The sequence below is a fragment of the Pristiophorus japonicus genome, chromosome 8, assembly GCF_044704955.1.
Source record: "Pristiophorus japonicus isolate sPriJap1 chromosome 8, sPriJap1.hap1, whole genome shotgun sequence".
NCBI classification, from domain to species: Eukaryota; Metazoa; Chordata; class Chondrichthyes; family Pristiophoridae; genus Pristiophorus; species Pristiophorus japonicus.
The window spans coordinates 127886447-127902590 of record NC_091984.1 but is presented as its reverse complement, the minus strand read 5'-3'; the positions used below and the strand labels follow the sequence as shown (position 1 = coordinate 127902590).

General features: G+C 44.7%; 1 protein-coding gene and 1 pseudogene across 1 annotated transcript in view; both read right to left on the bottom strand.

The window, feature by feature from the left end:
- The window catches only part of astn1 (astrotactin 1), a 3463295-nt gene that overhangs the window by 3196279 nt on the left and 250872 nt on the right, over positions 1–16144 (bottom strand). The gene's annotated exons all lie outside the window — the stretch shown is intronic.
- The window catches only part of LOC139268350 (N-acetylglucosamine-6-phosphate deacetylase-like), a 33538-nt pseudogene continuing 29696 nt past the window's right edge, over positions 12303–16144 (bottom strand).

The following is a 16144-nucleotide window of genomic DNA, read 5'->3' as shown; positions in this document are numbered from 1 at the left end:
CTTTATAGAGGATGCAGAAAAGATTCACAAGAATGGTTCCAGGGATGAGGAACTTCAGTTATGTGGGTAGACTGAACAAACTGGGGTTGTTCTCCTTGGAGTAGAGAAGGTTAAGAGGAGATTTGATAGAGGTGTTCAAAATCATGAGGGGTCTGGGCAGAGTAGATCGAGAGAAACTGTCCCCATTGGCAGAAGGATCGAGAACCAGAGGACACAGATGTAAGATGATTGGCAAAAGAACCAAAGGCGACACGAGAAAACACTTTTTTACACAGTGAGTGGTTACAATCTGGAATACTCTGGCTGAAAGGGTGGTGGGGCAGATTCAATTGTGGCTTTCAAAGGGGATTTGGATAAGTAACTGAAGGAAAAAAAATTGCAGGGCGACGGGGAAAGGGCGGGGGAGTGGGACTAGCTGAAGTACTCTTGCAGAGAGCTGACACGAGCTCGACGGGTCGAATGGTCTCCTTCTGTGCTGTAACCATTCTATGATACTATGGTTCTGTGACCAATGGGCACCACATGGAATTTTCATTTTAATTTTGCTCCGATTACACTGTTTAAATTATATTTTTTTACATTGTTGTTATGAAATTAGTTTGGGTAGACCTTACCCCCACCCCTGGAAAGCATTAGTAGAGTCTTCCCTTTGGAGTGACACGTGAAAGAATCGCAATGGGACTGGGCTTGGACTTGCCCTACTTTCTCACTGGCTGGCTTGTAAAATGGGAGGACTCGACCTGAATATAAGCAAATGTCTTCCTTTAAGGGACAGTTATTTCCCACTTTTAAGGAAGAGATTTGTTAATATTCAGCTTGGGTTAGGTGCTCCTAACCTCACCTTACTTAATATAGAGCTGTAAGTCTCTGGGTACCGGGTACCATTCGAATTTCCGTTGGCCATAGAATTTTAATTATATTCACCGCTCATTGGTTTAAAATCAGCTTCAGTGGGCTAGACCCTCCGTAATGATGATTAGTTGAGCTCCCCCCCCCCCCCCCCACTTTAAGGGGAAACACTTATGTCTCTGCAGAGCTAAGCTTACCTGGCCCTACTTTTCCACTGGCCAGCTACAAATTAGGTCTATGGGTCTGAAGACAGATTGGGTTAATGTCCTTGGTGACACCTGACTGAAGGTCACTTGAAGGTTTAGAACATCGAAGAAAATGGACATTTGGGCGTCTGGAGACGAGAGGTCTGAAAAGGAATTAATTTTAACATTGGAGAAATCTCAAGATAGGCCAAATGCCACACAATCAATAGAAGGAGAAGGATTGATGGGCTGAATGACCTTGTTTAATAGTTTCAGCATGTTGAGTATAATATTGAGGAAGAATATTTCCTCTCTGAAGGGTCAGTTGGAGAATTTCCCAGAAGAGCACTGAGGTTAGATTGTGAGATTGAATGTACGTCAAGTTGCGCCAGATTGTCCCGGCGTCCCAGTGAGAGGCGGACTCAGCTCCAGACCAGCTCACCCTCTCAGCTGGAGGAAATAAAATGGCAGCGATTCAGAAGAACTGAAGTGAATACGAGGCCTCACTGTTCACTATAGTGAAGGGGTCAGACATCAAGGCCCTACATGTTAAAAATTAGAACGGCAGGAAGCAAACTAAGAGTCACCAGATGTTTTACCAAAATTATCGTGAATTTAAAGAATAGATTACCAAAGAAAAACATTTGTAGTGGGCAGTACGAGAAACAATTTGGGGGTTTCTAGAAAGAGAATCCCTGAAAGTTACCATGCAGGCACAGCAAGCAATTAAGAAAGAAAATAGTATGTTGGCTTTTATTACAAGACGATTTGATATAAGAGTAAAAATATCTTATTGCAATTATATAGGGCCCTGGTGCGACCACACCTGGAGCACTGTGTACAGTTTTTGTCTCCTTACCTAAGGAAGGATATACTTGCCATAGAGGAAATGCAACAAAGGTTTGCCAGACTGAGTCCTGGGATGGGGGGAGATTGGGTAGTCTAGGCCTATATTCTCTAGCGTTAGAAGAATGAGAGATGATCTCATTTAAACACACAAAATTCTTACAGGGCTTGACAGGATAGATGCAGGGAGGATGTTTCCTCTGACTGAGGAGTCTACGACCAGGGGTCACAGTCTCAGAATAAGGGGTCTGCCATTTAGGACCGAGATGAGGATAAATTTCTTCACTCAGAGGGTGGTGAATCTTTGGAATTCTCTATCCTAGAGGGCAGTGGATGCTCAGTTGTTGAGGATATTCAAGACAGGGATTGATAGATTTGTGGATATTAAGAGAATCAAGGAATATGGGGATAGTGCAGGAAAGTGGACTTGAGGTTGAAGATCAGCTGTGATCTTATTGAATGGCAGAGCAGGCTCGAGGGGCTAAACGGCTTACACCTGCTCCTAATTCTTATGTTCTTATATGGTCAGAAGGCAGATATAATGTGTGAAAAAGGCATCTCCTTATTGGACAAAATGAACTATTCATGTTCCTAGAAAATATAAATGAATGTACGTGCACATTAGATCGATGAGTGCCAGGAATAAAGATGAGAATCTAATTGTTGTTCTGAAAATATCAAGGTGATTAAGGGGAAATTCAGCTACATGAAGGTAAGCTATATGTATTCAATTGCCTCAACTAAATTAAAATCTTCCACTGTATAAATTAACTGCTAACCTTCTCTCATTAATCAAATCTATTCAGACTGAGAGAACATGATTATGGAATTCTCTCCATTAATATGAATTTTGATCAAATAAAATCTCACCAGTTTTCCACTTCATTTAATAAATTATCCAATCCTATTTTTAAAGATAAGAATCACATAAATTCGTAAGTGTAGTAAAGGGAACCAGAGATTAGATCGATTTGTGCATTCTACAGAAGGCAGGCAGCCAGAGATCAAAACACCAATTAAATATTGTATTTTAAATCCAAACTACACCTACGTTATGTAATAACCATCGTTCCTTTCAACAACTCCAGATAGCTTCCCGACAGAGTTGTACTGTATCCTGAGTGCCCTTCGGGCAAAATTTCACACCAATTTCATCCTTTGGCTGAGATTTTGAACCTTACCTGTTGTGCTGTTTCAGGTCACATATTGTTGACCATGGCGTGTTTGTGCTGTCGGTTCCGGAGCCGCAGGGTCTCAAGCACTCAGTGTAACCAGTCAGATAGCTGTAATGTATGCACCTGTGAGTATGTTCACAGGTTTGTAGACGATAAACACCCCCAAAAATGTTTTTAAAAACCCCAAAAAACCCCCAAAAAATATATTAAAAAAAGAGGGCAGTTAAAAGTGTCTGGAGTGTCCCCCAGATTGGGGGGGCACTTGATCTAATGTTTATTTTGTCCCCCCCCCAAAAGAGTTGTAGGTGAGCCAGGGTGTCCCTAGAGATGGAGCACGCGGTGTCCACCGGTACGCTTGCGGCCTTCCGCGAGAGGTGGGCGCCGGAGGGACTGGAGTGCATCGTTACCCCCGGCAACCAAATTTTAATTTGATTTTATGTTTGAAAGTTTAATTTGTTTTAATTGCCATGTTTTTAGTGTCCCCCTCCCCTTTTATAGGGGGCACTTGTCTATATATCTCTGGTTTTACTGCCTAAAAAACCCCACAAAAATCACCAAAAAAACAAAAAAAACCAAAAAAAAAGGTCATGTGAAAAGTGTTTGGAGTGTCCCCCAGATCGGGGGGCATTTGACTTAAATATTTAATTTTGTTTTCAAAAGAGTTGTAGGCAAGCCAGGGTGTCCCTGGAGATGGAGCACGTGGTGTCCACCGGTACGCTCACGGCCTTCCGCGAGAGGTGGGCGCCGGAGGGACTGGAGTGCATCGTTACCCCCGGTAACCAAATTTTAATTTGATTTTAGATGTTTTAAAGTTTAATTTGTTTTATTGCCGGGTTTTAGTGTCCCCCTCCCCTTTTATAGGGGGCACTTGTATAATTTGTAGTTTTAGTGCCAAAAAAAAACACAAAAAAAAAGGGCACTTGTAAACTGTTTGGAGTGTCCTCCCCTTTAATAAGGGGACACTTGATTTAATGTTTATTTATTGTTCTCAATCAAAAGAGTTGTAGAGCTGATGCGAGCCAGGGTGTCCCTGGAGATGGAGCACGCGGTGTCCACCGGTACGCTCGCAGCCTTCCACGAGAGGTGGGCGCCGGAGGGACTGGAGTGCATCATCACCCCCGGCAACCAAATTTTAATTTGAATTAAGTTGATGGTCAAAATTTCATTTGTTTATTTGTTGGTTTTAGTGCCCCCTTTAATAAAGGGACATTTGATTTTTGATTTTTGATTGATGATTTCAACTAAAATAGTTGTAGACCTGTTGATTTTGCCCTTAAAAGCGGGACACTTGATTTAAAAGTTTTACAAAAATAGTTGATTTTAATTTTAATGTTAATTTGATTTAAGGTTTCGTTAAGTTTAGAATTGTTAATTTGTGGGTTTTAGTGCCCTTGTCAAAAGGGGGCATTTGATTTAAGTTTCAACAACATAGTTGTTGAGCTGTTGAGTTGGGAGTGGCTTAGCCAGTCACATGATGTTCACAAGACTCAATAAAACCCCAACCAATTAGGTTAGGGGGATCCATGATGAGGCAGGTGGTTGTGAGCCTGGTGGATAAACTGGTAATGTGTAATGTGATTGTTAAACCTTTCGCTAATAAACCAACTAGTTCTTAATAGCAAAGTTTTGCTATGAATTCTTGAGCAAAGAACCCATGAAGCAAATACACTACAATAGTGTACAGGAAAGCCAGCTTTCTTCTTTTACACTGGGCTTGCCACCAGCTGCAGACTTTAGGACCTGACCTGCGAACGACCTGTTGTCACCAATGCAAAACCACCTACTATGATCAGACAGCGCTATTTGAAGAGAAGGGCATTCTCCCAGTTTCACAGCCAAATTTCCTCCCTCCGTCAATACCAGAAAAAGACGATTTAATTCGCCATTCACCTCATTGCTGATTGTCGGACCTTGCTGATACAGAATGATTGCCATGTATCATTAGTCACTGCACTTCAATAAGTAACATTCTATGGTGCTTAATAAAATCAACTGAGCCTGTTACCAGCAAGGGAGTCTCACACTGATATGCACATTGGAACTACTAGATGAATAAAGACCAACATCTATCTCAGGGGGTGGGCAATTATTTGGGTTGGAGGGCCACTTGACAAGTTTCGATGAGCTGTTACGGGCCGCCCACCAATGTTCCCCCTTAGGTGTGTAGCCGCATGGTTGTGCACCAATCACGCGGTCCCGCGCAGACTGCTCCCCAGCTCCTGCTGCTGGAAGAGAGAGGGTGCATGCATGGCTGCATAGCGGCTGGCCGCACAGCAAATTTAAAAGGTCCGCACGTGAAAAATAATTAGAGGGAACATTGCACAACCATAAACATTGCATAAACATAAATTCAGATCGTAGTCACATGCTATCTTAAATGCACAATATGAATTCGATACTGCTTAGAAATGAATCAAAGATAAAAGTTGAAAATGTGATGGTATCTTCTAGTCTCAGTAAATCAGTGCTGTAAGATAGAACTGTACCCTTATTAGAGCCTGTGTCAGCATCAATTTCCCACCTCAGTCATCCTTATGTCCCTCTGCAAAGATTACTAATGCCGTCCCAATTGGTGTCAGGTGAGAACTTCACTCTGGATACCAGAAGAGGAAAGATGCAGTGTTGGTGAAAGGGTCATGGAGATGAGCAGCCACAACTCCACTCTAAACTGGATAGTGCATAATCCAGTACACAGTACATTCTGGGTATGGATGTCTGCCATTGGGGCCAAGAATCAGGGAATGGATCTTTTTAAGATCGGGCTGGGAGGATCGTTTTTGTGAATTATTAATTTGAGTGAAGTACAGCTGCAGTGTCCTGAATCCAGAACCCTCAGGACCGAGGTCATTCCAGATTTTGCGTTTTGCCGGATTTTGGAACGTCTTTCTGACATTACGAATCCGGAAACACCCGAGCCCAGGTTTGGGTTTTTCCAGATTTTTGAATGTCAGAAAGGGGGGGGGGGGGGGAAGATAGGGGGGGTGCTCGTCGATGAGCTGTTTGGGTCGCCGGGTGGGGCCCCGTCGCCGCGGAGTTCTTCACACGGGCCCTGCCGCAGAGATCTTCGCGATGGGGCCCTGCCGCAGAGATCTTCGCGATGGGGCCCTGCCGTGGAGATGTTCGTGCAGGGCTCTGCCGCCGTGGAGATGTTCGCGATGGGGCCCTGCCGTGGAGATGTTCGCGATGGGGCCCTGCCGTGGAGATGTTCGCGATGGGGCCCTGCCGCCGTGGAGATGTTCGTGCGGGGCCCTGCCGCCGTGGAGATGTTCGCGATGGGGCTCTGCCGCCGTGGAGATGTTCGCGATGGGGCCCTGCTGTGGAGATGTTCGTGCGGGGCCCTGCCGCCGTGGAGATGTTCGCGATGGGGCCCTGCCGCCGTGGAGATGTTCATGCGGGGCCCTGCCGCCGTGGAGATGTTCATGCGGGGCCCTGCCGCCGTGGAGATGTTCGCGATGGGGCCCTGCCGCCGTGGAGATGTTCGCGATGGGGCCCTGCCGCCGTGGAGATGTTCGCGATGGGGCCCTGCCGTGGAGATGTTCGCGATGGGGCCCTGCCGCCGTGGAGATGTTCGCGATGGGGCCCTGCCGCCGAGATCTTCGCGCAAGGGCTCAGCTGCCGAGATGTTCGCGCGGGGGCCCCGCCACCGAGGACCTAATTGGGCGGGGCCCCGCCGTCATGGAGGAGTTCCTTGTCTGGCCCAAGGTAGGTGGGTTCGGGCAGCCGAGGTAAAGGGGAGGGAGGGGGGCCGGGGCGAGGTCGGGCCCCGTGAATTCGGAGCGGGTGAAGTCGGGCTGGGGCGAAGTGGGTTCGCCGAGGTGGGGGGAGTCCAGATGTTGGAACATTTTCCGGTTTCCGGACGACCCCGCCACGGATTCCAGAGCTCCGGATTTTGGAGGTTGAACCTGTATTACTATGTTTTTTCCTTGGCTGTAGCTCGGTTCTGTCTCTGACCCATGAGAAGTGAAAGTGGATAGATGAATGTGCAGATGGAGAGCGGCTCGCATTCCATTTCTGTCCGAACCAGCGGGCCAGATAGAATGACCTGGTGGGCCGGATATGGCCCGTGGGCCATGTTTTGCCCACCACTGGTTCGCCTTCCCCCCCTCCTGTGAGTCACATGATACAATGATAATGGACTTGTTGACTATTCAAGGCAATCTAAATGCCCTCCCAGAACAGTCCTCTATAAACCACAGTGCTGTCCCAGCAAGCCTCACTCTAATCCATGTGCACATGCCGCAGATTCCCACACCCAATGTACTGGCACCAGCTGGAATGTGCTTGTAGCAAAGGTTCAGATACAGCCATATGTGTCATTGGCCCTTTCCTCAGAATCATAACAAGTTCCTCATTCTTAAAGACCTTGAAGCTTCCCAGTGAAAGAAAAATACAGCACACACCTTTTGTTTCGTCCTCATGATCATGTTCATTCTCTAAAAGGCTGAACAGAAATTCCTGTAACCCAGTAATAGAGATGTCATTATCCAGGTGGGAGGCAACGAAAGCCAATGGGACTGATGTTCAGCTCGATGAATGGGTGAAAGTGGACTCAATCACCACCTTTCAGCCAAAGCGTAGTAATTGAAGTGATGCTCTACCGTGCAAACAAAAACTCAATTAGCCCTGATTGCAATTTGGAAACAATTGCGCAAACAGGCCTTTCGACTGCTTCAGGCCATCTCGCAACCGCTCAGACATGAGAACACCAATGAACTACTTCAAGCATCAGGCAGTTTAATGGACGGTCGTGGAATTGGTTTAATGCTATCTGTGCGTGGGGAAGAAATACAAAACTACCAGCAACACTGTTGGCTGCAAGAGCAGATTAATCCTCAAAGTAAAGAAATGCGATCATGGAGTTGAGACAACAAATGCATGAAGGGCACTGGGTACGTCTCAGTAAGTTACAGATCACTAAATCAAATTCAGTACTGCAGCTGATATATTTTGTGCCAAAAATTAGAATATCTGTCTTTGGGTTTGGATCATTTACATATTTATGATTCTAAATGGAGGCTGATCCTTCACTAAATGCACAGAGTGGGCACATTGCCTTTGAGAAGCAGGGGCCATTATTGATCATAGATTAGGTAATAAAGCACAGAGACTAGTGAGCATCCTGTGTTTTCTCCGGCAAGCATTTTACCGTGATTGGGGCTAATTATTGAACTTGGGCTACGCTAATTCAGTGCAGTTTGTCAGAGATGCAGTCTGCTTACAGAAACTATAAATCTTATGTGAGGAAAAAATGTAGGAGAAGGCCCTACATAAGGGGAATATTATATAATAAATAAGGAGGACAGTGAGCATCTATCACTAAGTTACAGAACATCATCCACAGTGAATTTTATCAAAGGATTTCCTCTGTATACTGAAACACTGAGTTTAAGAATGATTCTTTCTGTATACTGTACTCACAGTTAAAGCTTCTAAGTGTCATACTGTATACAGGACCCATAATGAGTCTAATGAAAGAGATAACACTGTATACTGTGCCAGAAGTGAAAACCATTCTGTTCGACTAACCATCTGTACCTAATGGAGCAGAGTTAAAGATGATAAAATTATATCCTGTAGATATTGTAGCTAACATAAATATCACCCAATTCTTAGCGCTGTACAACATACTGTGCAGTTGAGTGTATAAGTTACCTGTTACATTGCTTCATAAAAAGTTCATGTTTTTCCAATCCAATAGTCTTCTTTGAAGAAGTTACAAAGTTGGTGGATGAGGGAAGTCCAGTAGATATTGTCTGTTTACATTTCCAAAAAGCTTTTGATAAGGTACAACACAAGAGGCTTCTCTGTAAGATCAAAGCCTCTGTTATGAGTGATAATATATTGAGCTGGATTCAGAACTGGCTGGCAGGACGCAGTCAAAAAGTCATTATAGCTGGATCTCTGGATTTGGATCACTTTGGAAACCAGTCACCAGTGGTGTCCCGTGGGGATCGGTGTTGGGACCATTGCTCTTTACTATTTTTATTAATGATCTGGATGTAGGTGTTGGGGGCACAACCTGCAAATTTGCATATGATACCAAGATCTGTGTGAGTGCTTTAACTGTAGATGATGCTTGTCTGCTTCAGGCAGATCTTAATGTGTGAGGAGATTGGGCTCAAGACTGGAAAATTATGTATAACTTAGATAAGTTCAGTATTATGCATGTGGGCAGGGCAACCCTTCAGGGAAAGACATTAAAGATGGTGGAGATAGAAAGAGATTTGGGCATTCTAATGCATCCATAAAGGTACATGAGTAATGCCGTGCAGCGATAGCTAGAGCAAATGGGGTGTTGGGGTGTATCCATAGGACAATTGAGTACAAGACGAAGTGTGTTGTCCTTGTACAAGACGAGAATGTTTTGTCCTTGTACAAGACATTAGTCAGGCCTCACTTGGAATACTGTGTTCAGTTTTGGGGCTGGAAATTCATCAGAAATCGGTTTGCTGCCAAAAAAATGCTATGATTTCGAGGCAGAAGATTCATGAAAAAATGGAAAAAAATCCGCCCGGCGGGAAAAATCGGCGTTGCACGAGGATTCGCGGCGGAAACCGCGACCCTCGTCAACTTTAGTCCAAGGCCGATTACAGCTGCGAGTTGGGCCTAGGGAGGGTGGAAAACACAAACAATATTTTTCCAAAAAATAAAAAAAATCACAAAACACTCAGAAGACCCTTTACTCGTGAATTGCTGCAAAAGAATTTAAAAATTAAAACTTTAACTTGTCTTTTTTGCAAGGTTTCTTACCTACTGCCATTTCAAGGGCAGCTCTGACAGGCTTTTCCTCTGCGTTTTCTTTCTCCCATCTATGGGTCACCTCCGTGGCCAAACTCAGGCGGAAGCGGTTTTTCCAGTGTTGCACACCGGTTGTCCGCCCCCCAGCAGTATTTCAAAATCGCCGGCGGAAGACTTCAATGAATTTCCCTCCACACCGTTTTCCGCCCAAAATGACAAAATACCGCCGAGAAACGCGACGGATAGCTGATGAATTTCCAGCCCTTCAGAGAGGGTGTAGAGGAGGGCCACGAGATTAATTCCGAATCTAAAACATCTTAGTTATCAAGTCAGGCTAAATGAGTTGGGACTCTAGACTTTAGAGAAGTGTAGACTTAGGGGTGATCTGATTGAGGTTTATAAGATAATGAAGGGAATTGATTGTGTTCCAGCTGACAGTTGATTTCAATTAAATAGGTTAGGCAGGACCAGGGGTCACAAATTTAAGTTGTATAAGGCCAGATGTAAGCTAGATTCCAGAACGTGGTTCTTTTCCCAGAGAATAGTGGGCCTCGGGAACCGGCTGCCATCTCATGTGGTGGACGCGGACTCGCTGAATTCCGTCAATCGAGAGCTGGATTTGTTAAGGCTGGGTTGGAAATCGCCTCTTACAGAAGGTGAAGGTAGGCACAGCAGGGAATTCAGGACCAGAATGATCTCCTGGACTACTTTCAATCGCCTTGATGAGTTGGAGCGGAATTTCCCAGATTTTAACCCCCCCAAGTTTGCCTGGGTTTTTTACCAGTTTTTTTGCCTCTCTCAGAAGATCACATGGTTTCAGGTGGGGTGGAATGTATATGTTGTGATACAATTGTATGGAACAGGCTGGATCGACCAGATGGTCTTTACCTGTCTGTCTTTGTTTGTATGACCTACATTGGCCGGTTAAGCAATGCCTCGATTTCAAAATTCTCATCCTTATTTACAAATCCCTCCATGGCTTTGTCCCTCCCTATCTCTGTAATCTCTTTCAGCCTCAAAACCCCACAAGATGTCTGCACTCCTCAAATTCTGCCCTCTTGAACATTCCTGATTATAACTGCTCAACCATTGGTGGCCGTGCCTTTAGCCGCCTGGTCCCTGAGCTCTGGAACTTCCTCCCTCCCTAAACCTCTCCGCCTGTCTACCTCCTTTAAGACGCTCTTTAAAACCAAGTTTTTGGACATTTGCTGTAATTTCCTCATGTGGCTCGGTGTCAAATTTAGCTGTTTTGTCTTATTACACTGCTGTGATGTGCCTTGGGATGTTTTACTACGTCAAAGATGCTATATAAATACAAGTTGTTGTTGTTGTATGTTCGTCTGATAGTCGTTAAGCAAAAGGTGTGTTCTATGGTTTCAGTGAATCTCGTACCAACTGCAGTCTTGTAGAGAGATTATCAGACAACATGGAGAGGGGCCCAACATTTCTGTCCTTCACTTTAATAAAGCAGGAAAGGAGAAAGAGAGCAGAAAGGAGTGACCTCTGCGGCAAGCTCTAACAACCAATGTCCAGCTGAGGCCTTCCTCCAAAAAAAAGGTGCGTGAAACAAATCCAATTTTAGTTAAGGATTCTCTAAGACCCATATTCATTAACACTGCAGTTTCCTTTTGCAAACTGCAAAATAGCATCAAAAAGTGGATACGTCCAGTTTTAATCCCAGACGGATATGTCCACTGGATTCCCACTGGAGTGGCAGCAGGACTCTGGCAGAATCCCCAAGGCAATTTGAGGCCACCGCGTTTAACTATTCCTCTCTCAAACAGTGAGGCTATTTTTAGTCATACGGTCCATGGTCTGTTCCGTGCTGTGCCTTCCTGTTATTTGCGAGTTATGTCTTTAACTACAAGAGCAGCAGGTTGATATATGGGGAATTTGACTCAACAAAATTCTATTTCCTAATCCTACTATTTTCATTTCTATTTGCCAAAAACAGCCACTGTACTTCAAAAGTAAATGTATTTTCTGAAGCGATAGGATTTGAGATATTGCGGGCATATCAGCTGTTCTGTAGAATGCAAGCATTACTTAATTTTTCCATTCTTTGTCACATTTATCCATCAGTGGAACTTTTCTGCACTATTACCTTTTAAGAGCTTCTTTATATTCATATGTTCCGTGTTGGTACTGCACTGTAATATTCCTGCTTTATCCTTATGACTTAAGTCGTGCAATGTCTCCCAGACTTTCAGTCACATTCTGCAAGTGGTTGACATTATGTCTTCACTCGTGCAGTGATATATTACCAACACAGTCCGCCTGCTTTGGGGACTTCCCTCCCCAATCAAACATTTGCTTGCATTTCTCTATAACGAGCTAAGCAGCACTTGCAAAGCCGAGCCACGTAGCCTTGGTCAGTAAATCAGCATTTGCTCACTTGACATTCCATCATTTTCCTCAAATGTTTAGCGGCTGGATTTTTAGTCCTGCTCATTTCGGGGCTGTAATGGCGGCCAGGCGGTAAAATTGGCGCCTGGGAACAGTTTGCGCCTTAGTCAGCAAAATTCTCCAGCTGGGCCCCGAGTGAGGGATGAGCGCTAAGGCAGGCATTGTACATCTCTTTTAGGGTGCAAGGCCAGCTGAGCAACTGAAAATCCCGAGTTAAACAGTAGGCCTCAGAGTGCCCTAAGAGAGACTTCTGTGGCAAAAAAGAAAATCACATCTAAAAACAAAACAAACATTCCCAATACCTTAAACACCCCACAATAAGCAACATCGCAAAAATAAAACTGAACATAACCATCAAACTTACCTCATTCACAATTCCAGCACACACCGCTGCTGAGATAGCTCTGACCGCCTGGTTTTCCACGCTACGGGACGCTATATGGTGAGCGCACAACAAATTTCACCGTGCAGTCAAAACCGCCAGCAGTGATCCCCAATATTTTAGGATTTTGGAGCAATGGTACAGGTTAGCTATACAATATTGAATGTATACAATTTTGGGTCGTTCTAATGCTTTGTTTTTTTTTTATCAATGTTGTATCTACTTATTGACAGTGACAAGACATTGTATTTATGGTTGAAACTGGGTTTCTGCATAACCAATAAAAGAACTGAAGATAAACTCACGAATAAAATGTAGTTGAAGTGTAAAAGAAAATGGTGGCGTTGCATGCCGACTCGACACTCCCAGGAGGTGCTGCTCTGCGCCCCCGCAAAACCGGCAACTAATTTCCTGGTGGGGGTGCTGGGAGCTGGCTACCCGCTCAGAAAACAACCCCGCCACCTCCATTACCACCCCTCCAAGGCTCGAACAGAGGCAGCAACATGGCGAAAATCCAGTCTGTATACACTCAACAGCTACAGGAACAAAGTGATATCTTTTTGTTACTGAATATGCGGCTTGGTAACTGTTTGAGAAACATTAAAGGTTCATTTTTACAGTTGCATTCCAATAGGCTGCTCGGTTGCAGTCACCCACTCACTGGATTTCATCAGCAGCTCACTCATTCTGAAGCAGAATGGGCATTTTCCCAAGTTTCATTCAAAATGAAAAATGTAGCTCTGGGTCAGCATGGAATATCCACCTTATGTAAGCTACAGACACTCACTCGGGTCTGACTACATATAATTGTAGTGAAAGTCAATCACAAACCTGTGACCTGTATATGTAGTGCGAAGTTGCTCTAGGCTGTGCAAGAAACATGTTTGATACAACTCACATGAACCCTTCTGAGAATATTAGGAAAAACTCATCAAAGTCTCCTCTCTTCCTGGAGATGGAAAATCAGTCCCAAATCACATTGTCACTATTTAAGTATTCAACACAGACTACAGGTACAAGTCTGAAGCAATAAGCATACATCAATTCGCTTGAAGGGGTTATGATAGTGTATATATAGAGGATACCAGGTACCTCTCAGTACAGGACAGTCATCCAGTGTGAAATTTCATAAAGCAGGGGAATCTAATCTTTTGGAGCAGGAGATTGGATCAATGTGTCAAGCCTGGATCTGTACAATTAACTCACTTTTGAGTCAAGAGGAAGTGCACTTAAACATCATGCCTTGCACCTGTTGGAGTCTTTGGGTGATACAATTTCCACCTTCATTCTGCAGCTGAGAGAGAAGGTTGGGGGTTGAAGCCTCACTCCAGAGATTTGAGCACACAATATCTAGGCTGACACCCCAGTGCAGTGCTGAGGGAATGCTGCACCGTCGGAGGTGCCATCTTTTGGATGAGACGTTAAACCGAGGCCCCGTCTGCCCTCTTAGGTGGATGTAAAAGATCCTATGGCATTATTTCGAAGAAGAGCAAGGGTGTTCTTCCCAGTGTCCTGACCAATGTTTATCCCTCAGTCAACATAACAAAAAAACAGATTATTTGGTCCTTACTACATTGCTGTTTGTGGGAGCTTGTTTGGGCGCAGCTTGACTGCCGCGTTTCCCACAATACATTAATGACTACACTCCAAAAGTACTTCATTGGCTGTAAAGCGCTTTCAGGTGTCCGGTGGGTTTGAAAGGCAACTATATAACTCCAAGTCTTTCTATCTCTCTTTATCTCTCCTTCCTTTCTCTCTCTCTATTTTCCTCTCACTTTATTTCAGTTTCAATATCGGTAGCTGTGGAACTTGAGCTTTGGAGGGAAAGAATGCTGGATATTTGAGACATGGCCATGTCCCTATCTAAGATCCTCCTGGTTGCAGACCTTCCTATGTGGGGTGCAGTCCAGTCGGAAGGCAGGGTTGTTGGCCTGGTCGGGTTCAGCAGTCCTACGTGAGCCTTTATTAAAGGCCCCATTTCAGTTGCTTCAGGCTGGTGAGGCCTCGCCCTGATAGCAATCCTCCTTCATGCTGCCAGCAGAAAGCCACATATGAGTGAGGCATGAACAGCACTCGCCTCCGAAAACAAAATCAGCAGAAACAACTTATCTGGTGATGGGGAATCAAAACAGACAGACCAGTGTGGACAGCTCTCACAGCAAGAGCACACCAGACGGCAAGGTCCTCCCACCTCCAGTAACCGCAGTACCATGAAGAGGATCAGAATATGCCTACAGGCCATGGATTGGACACCCTCCCTTGAAGGTCAGGACAAGCACTGCAGAGTTCAGCGGGCAGTTTATAATGAAAGGTGGTGGCACATGCTAACTACATGAAGTATGAGTGGAGCGCAAGGACACACATTATGGAAATTGTTTTGAAGTACATGACAGATGAAACGTTAAACCGAGGTGCTATCTGCTCTCTCAGGTGGATGTAAAAGATCCCATGGCACTATTTCAAAGAAGAGCAAGGGAGTTATCCCCAGTGTCCTGGCCAATATTTATCCCTCAATCAACATAACAAAAAAACAGATTATCTGATCATTATCACTTTGCTGTTTGTGGGAGCTTGTGTATGCACAATTGGCTATGGAGACTGCAAGAAAAAGCGTTACCGAATCCCCATTTTTTGTATCCAATGATGTCAGCAGAAATCAATTTGAATTGGCCAACATTTCTTCTTCTTAGGCGGTCCCTTGTATCGAGGATGACTTGCTTCCACACCAAAAAGGGTTGAGTTCACAGGTGTTTCAATGAAGGACCTGATATTCCAGGTCCCGAACTAAATCTTGAAGAGTGGAAGATGCCTGTGTGTGGATTTTTTAACGTGCAGTGGCCGTTGCACACCAGCCACCACACGGGCTTGACAGAGCTAGGTCTTGGTCCAGTGGCAAGGATTAACCAAGACGATTGGAGACCAGCTCTGCTGCATGGACCTAGTGCACACACATATCGCAGTGTGGGCTGGCCCGTGCTGCTCCTGGGCCCTCGCCTCAGCTGGCAAACAAGATCAGTGCTAGCCATCATATGGCTCATGACTGGCTCAGAGAGTTAGTTGAGCTTCAGCACAACGTGGTCCCAGCTCACCACTGTACCAAATCCGTCCTAGCTCATCTTCGGAATGTTATTTCAAAAATCATTGCCAACATGCTCACTCCAAAAACATAACTCAATCCTTGCGAGTCGTGGGTATAAATATGAATAATGGTTTCAATATTGTGCGCGTTTTATTCACGTTGTCAGAAAGTCCCAAATCTGTTGAACATGGGTATGTATATTTTTTCAAATTATCTTAATTCTTTACAATCAGGTGAGGTCACAGTCTCCTGAACTTCGCAACGAGACATTTTTAAAAGATTCCTCATCTCAAAGAGCTGAACAGATGCTCTCACGTTCACTCACTGTATTGTCTGTATTTTGAAATCCTGATCTGGGCAAATAGCCAATCAGAATGACACATTCACACTCTCTCTCTCACACACATAGGGCCCAAGTTTCGGGCTGCGCCGACCTGGACGCCTGTTTTTCGCACCACAAAGTGCGCCTAAAAAAAACTTACCT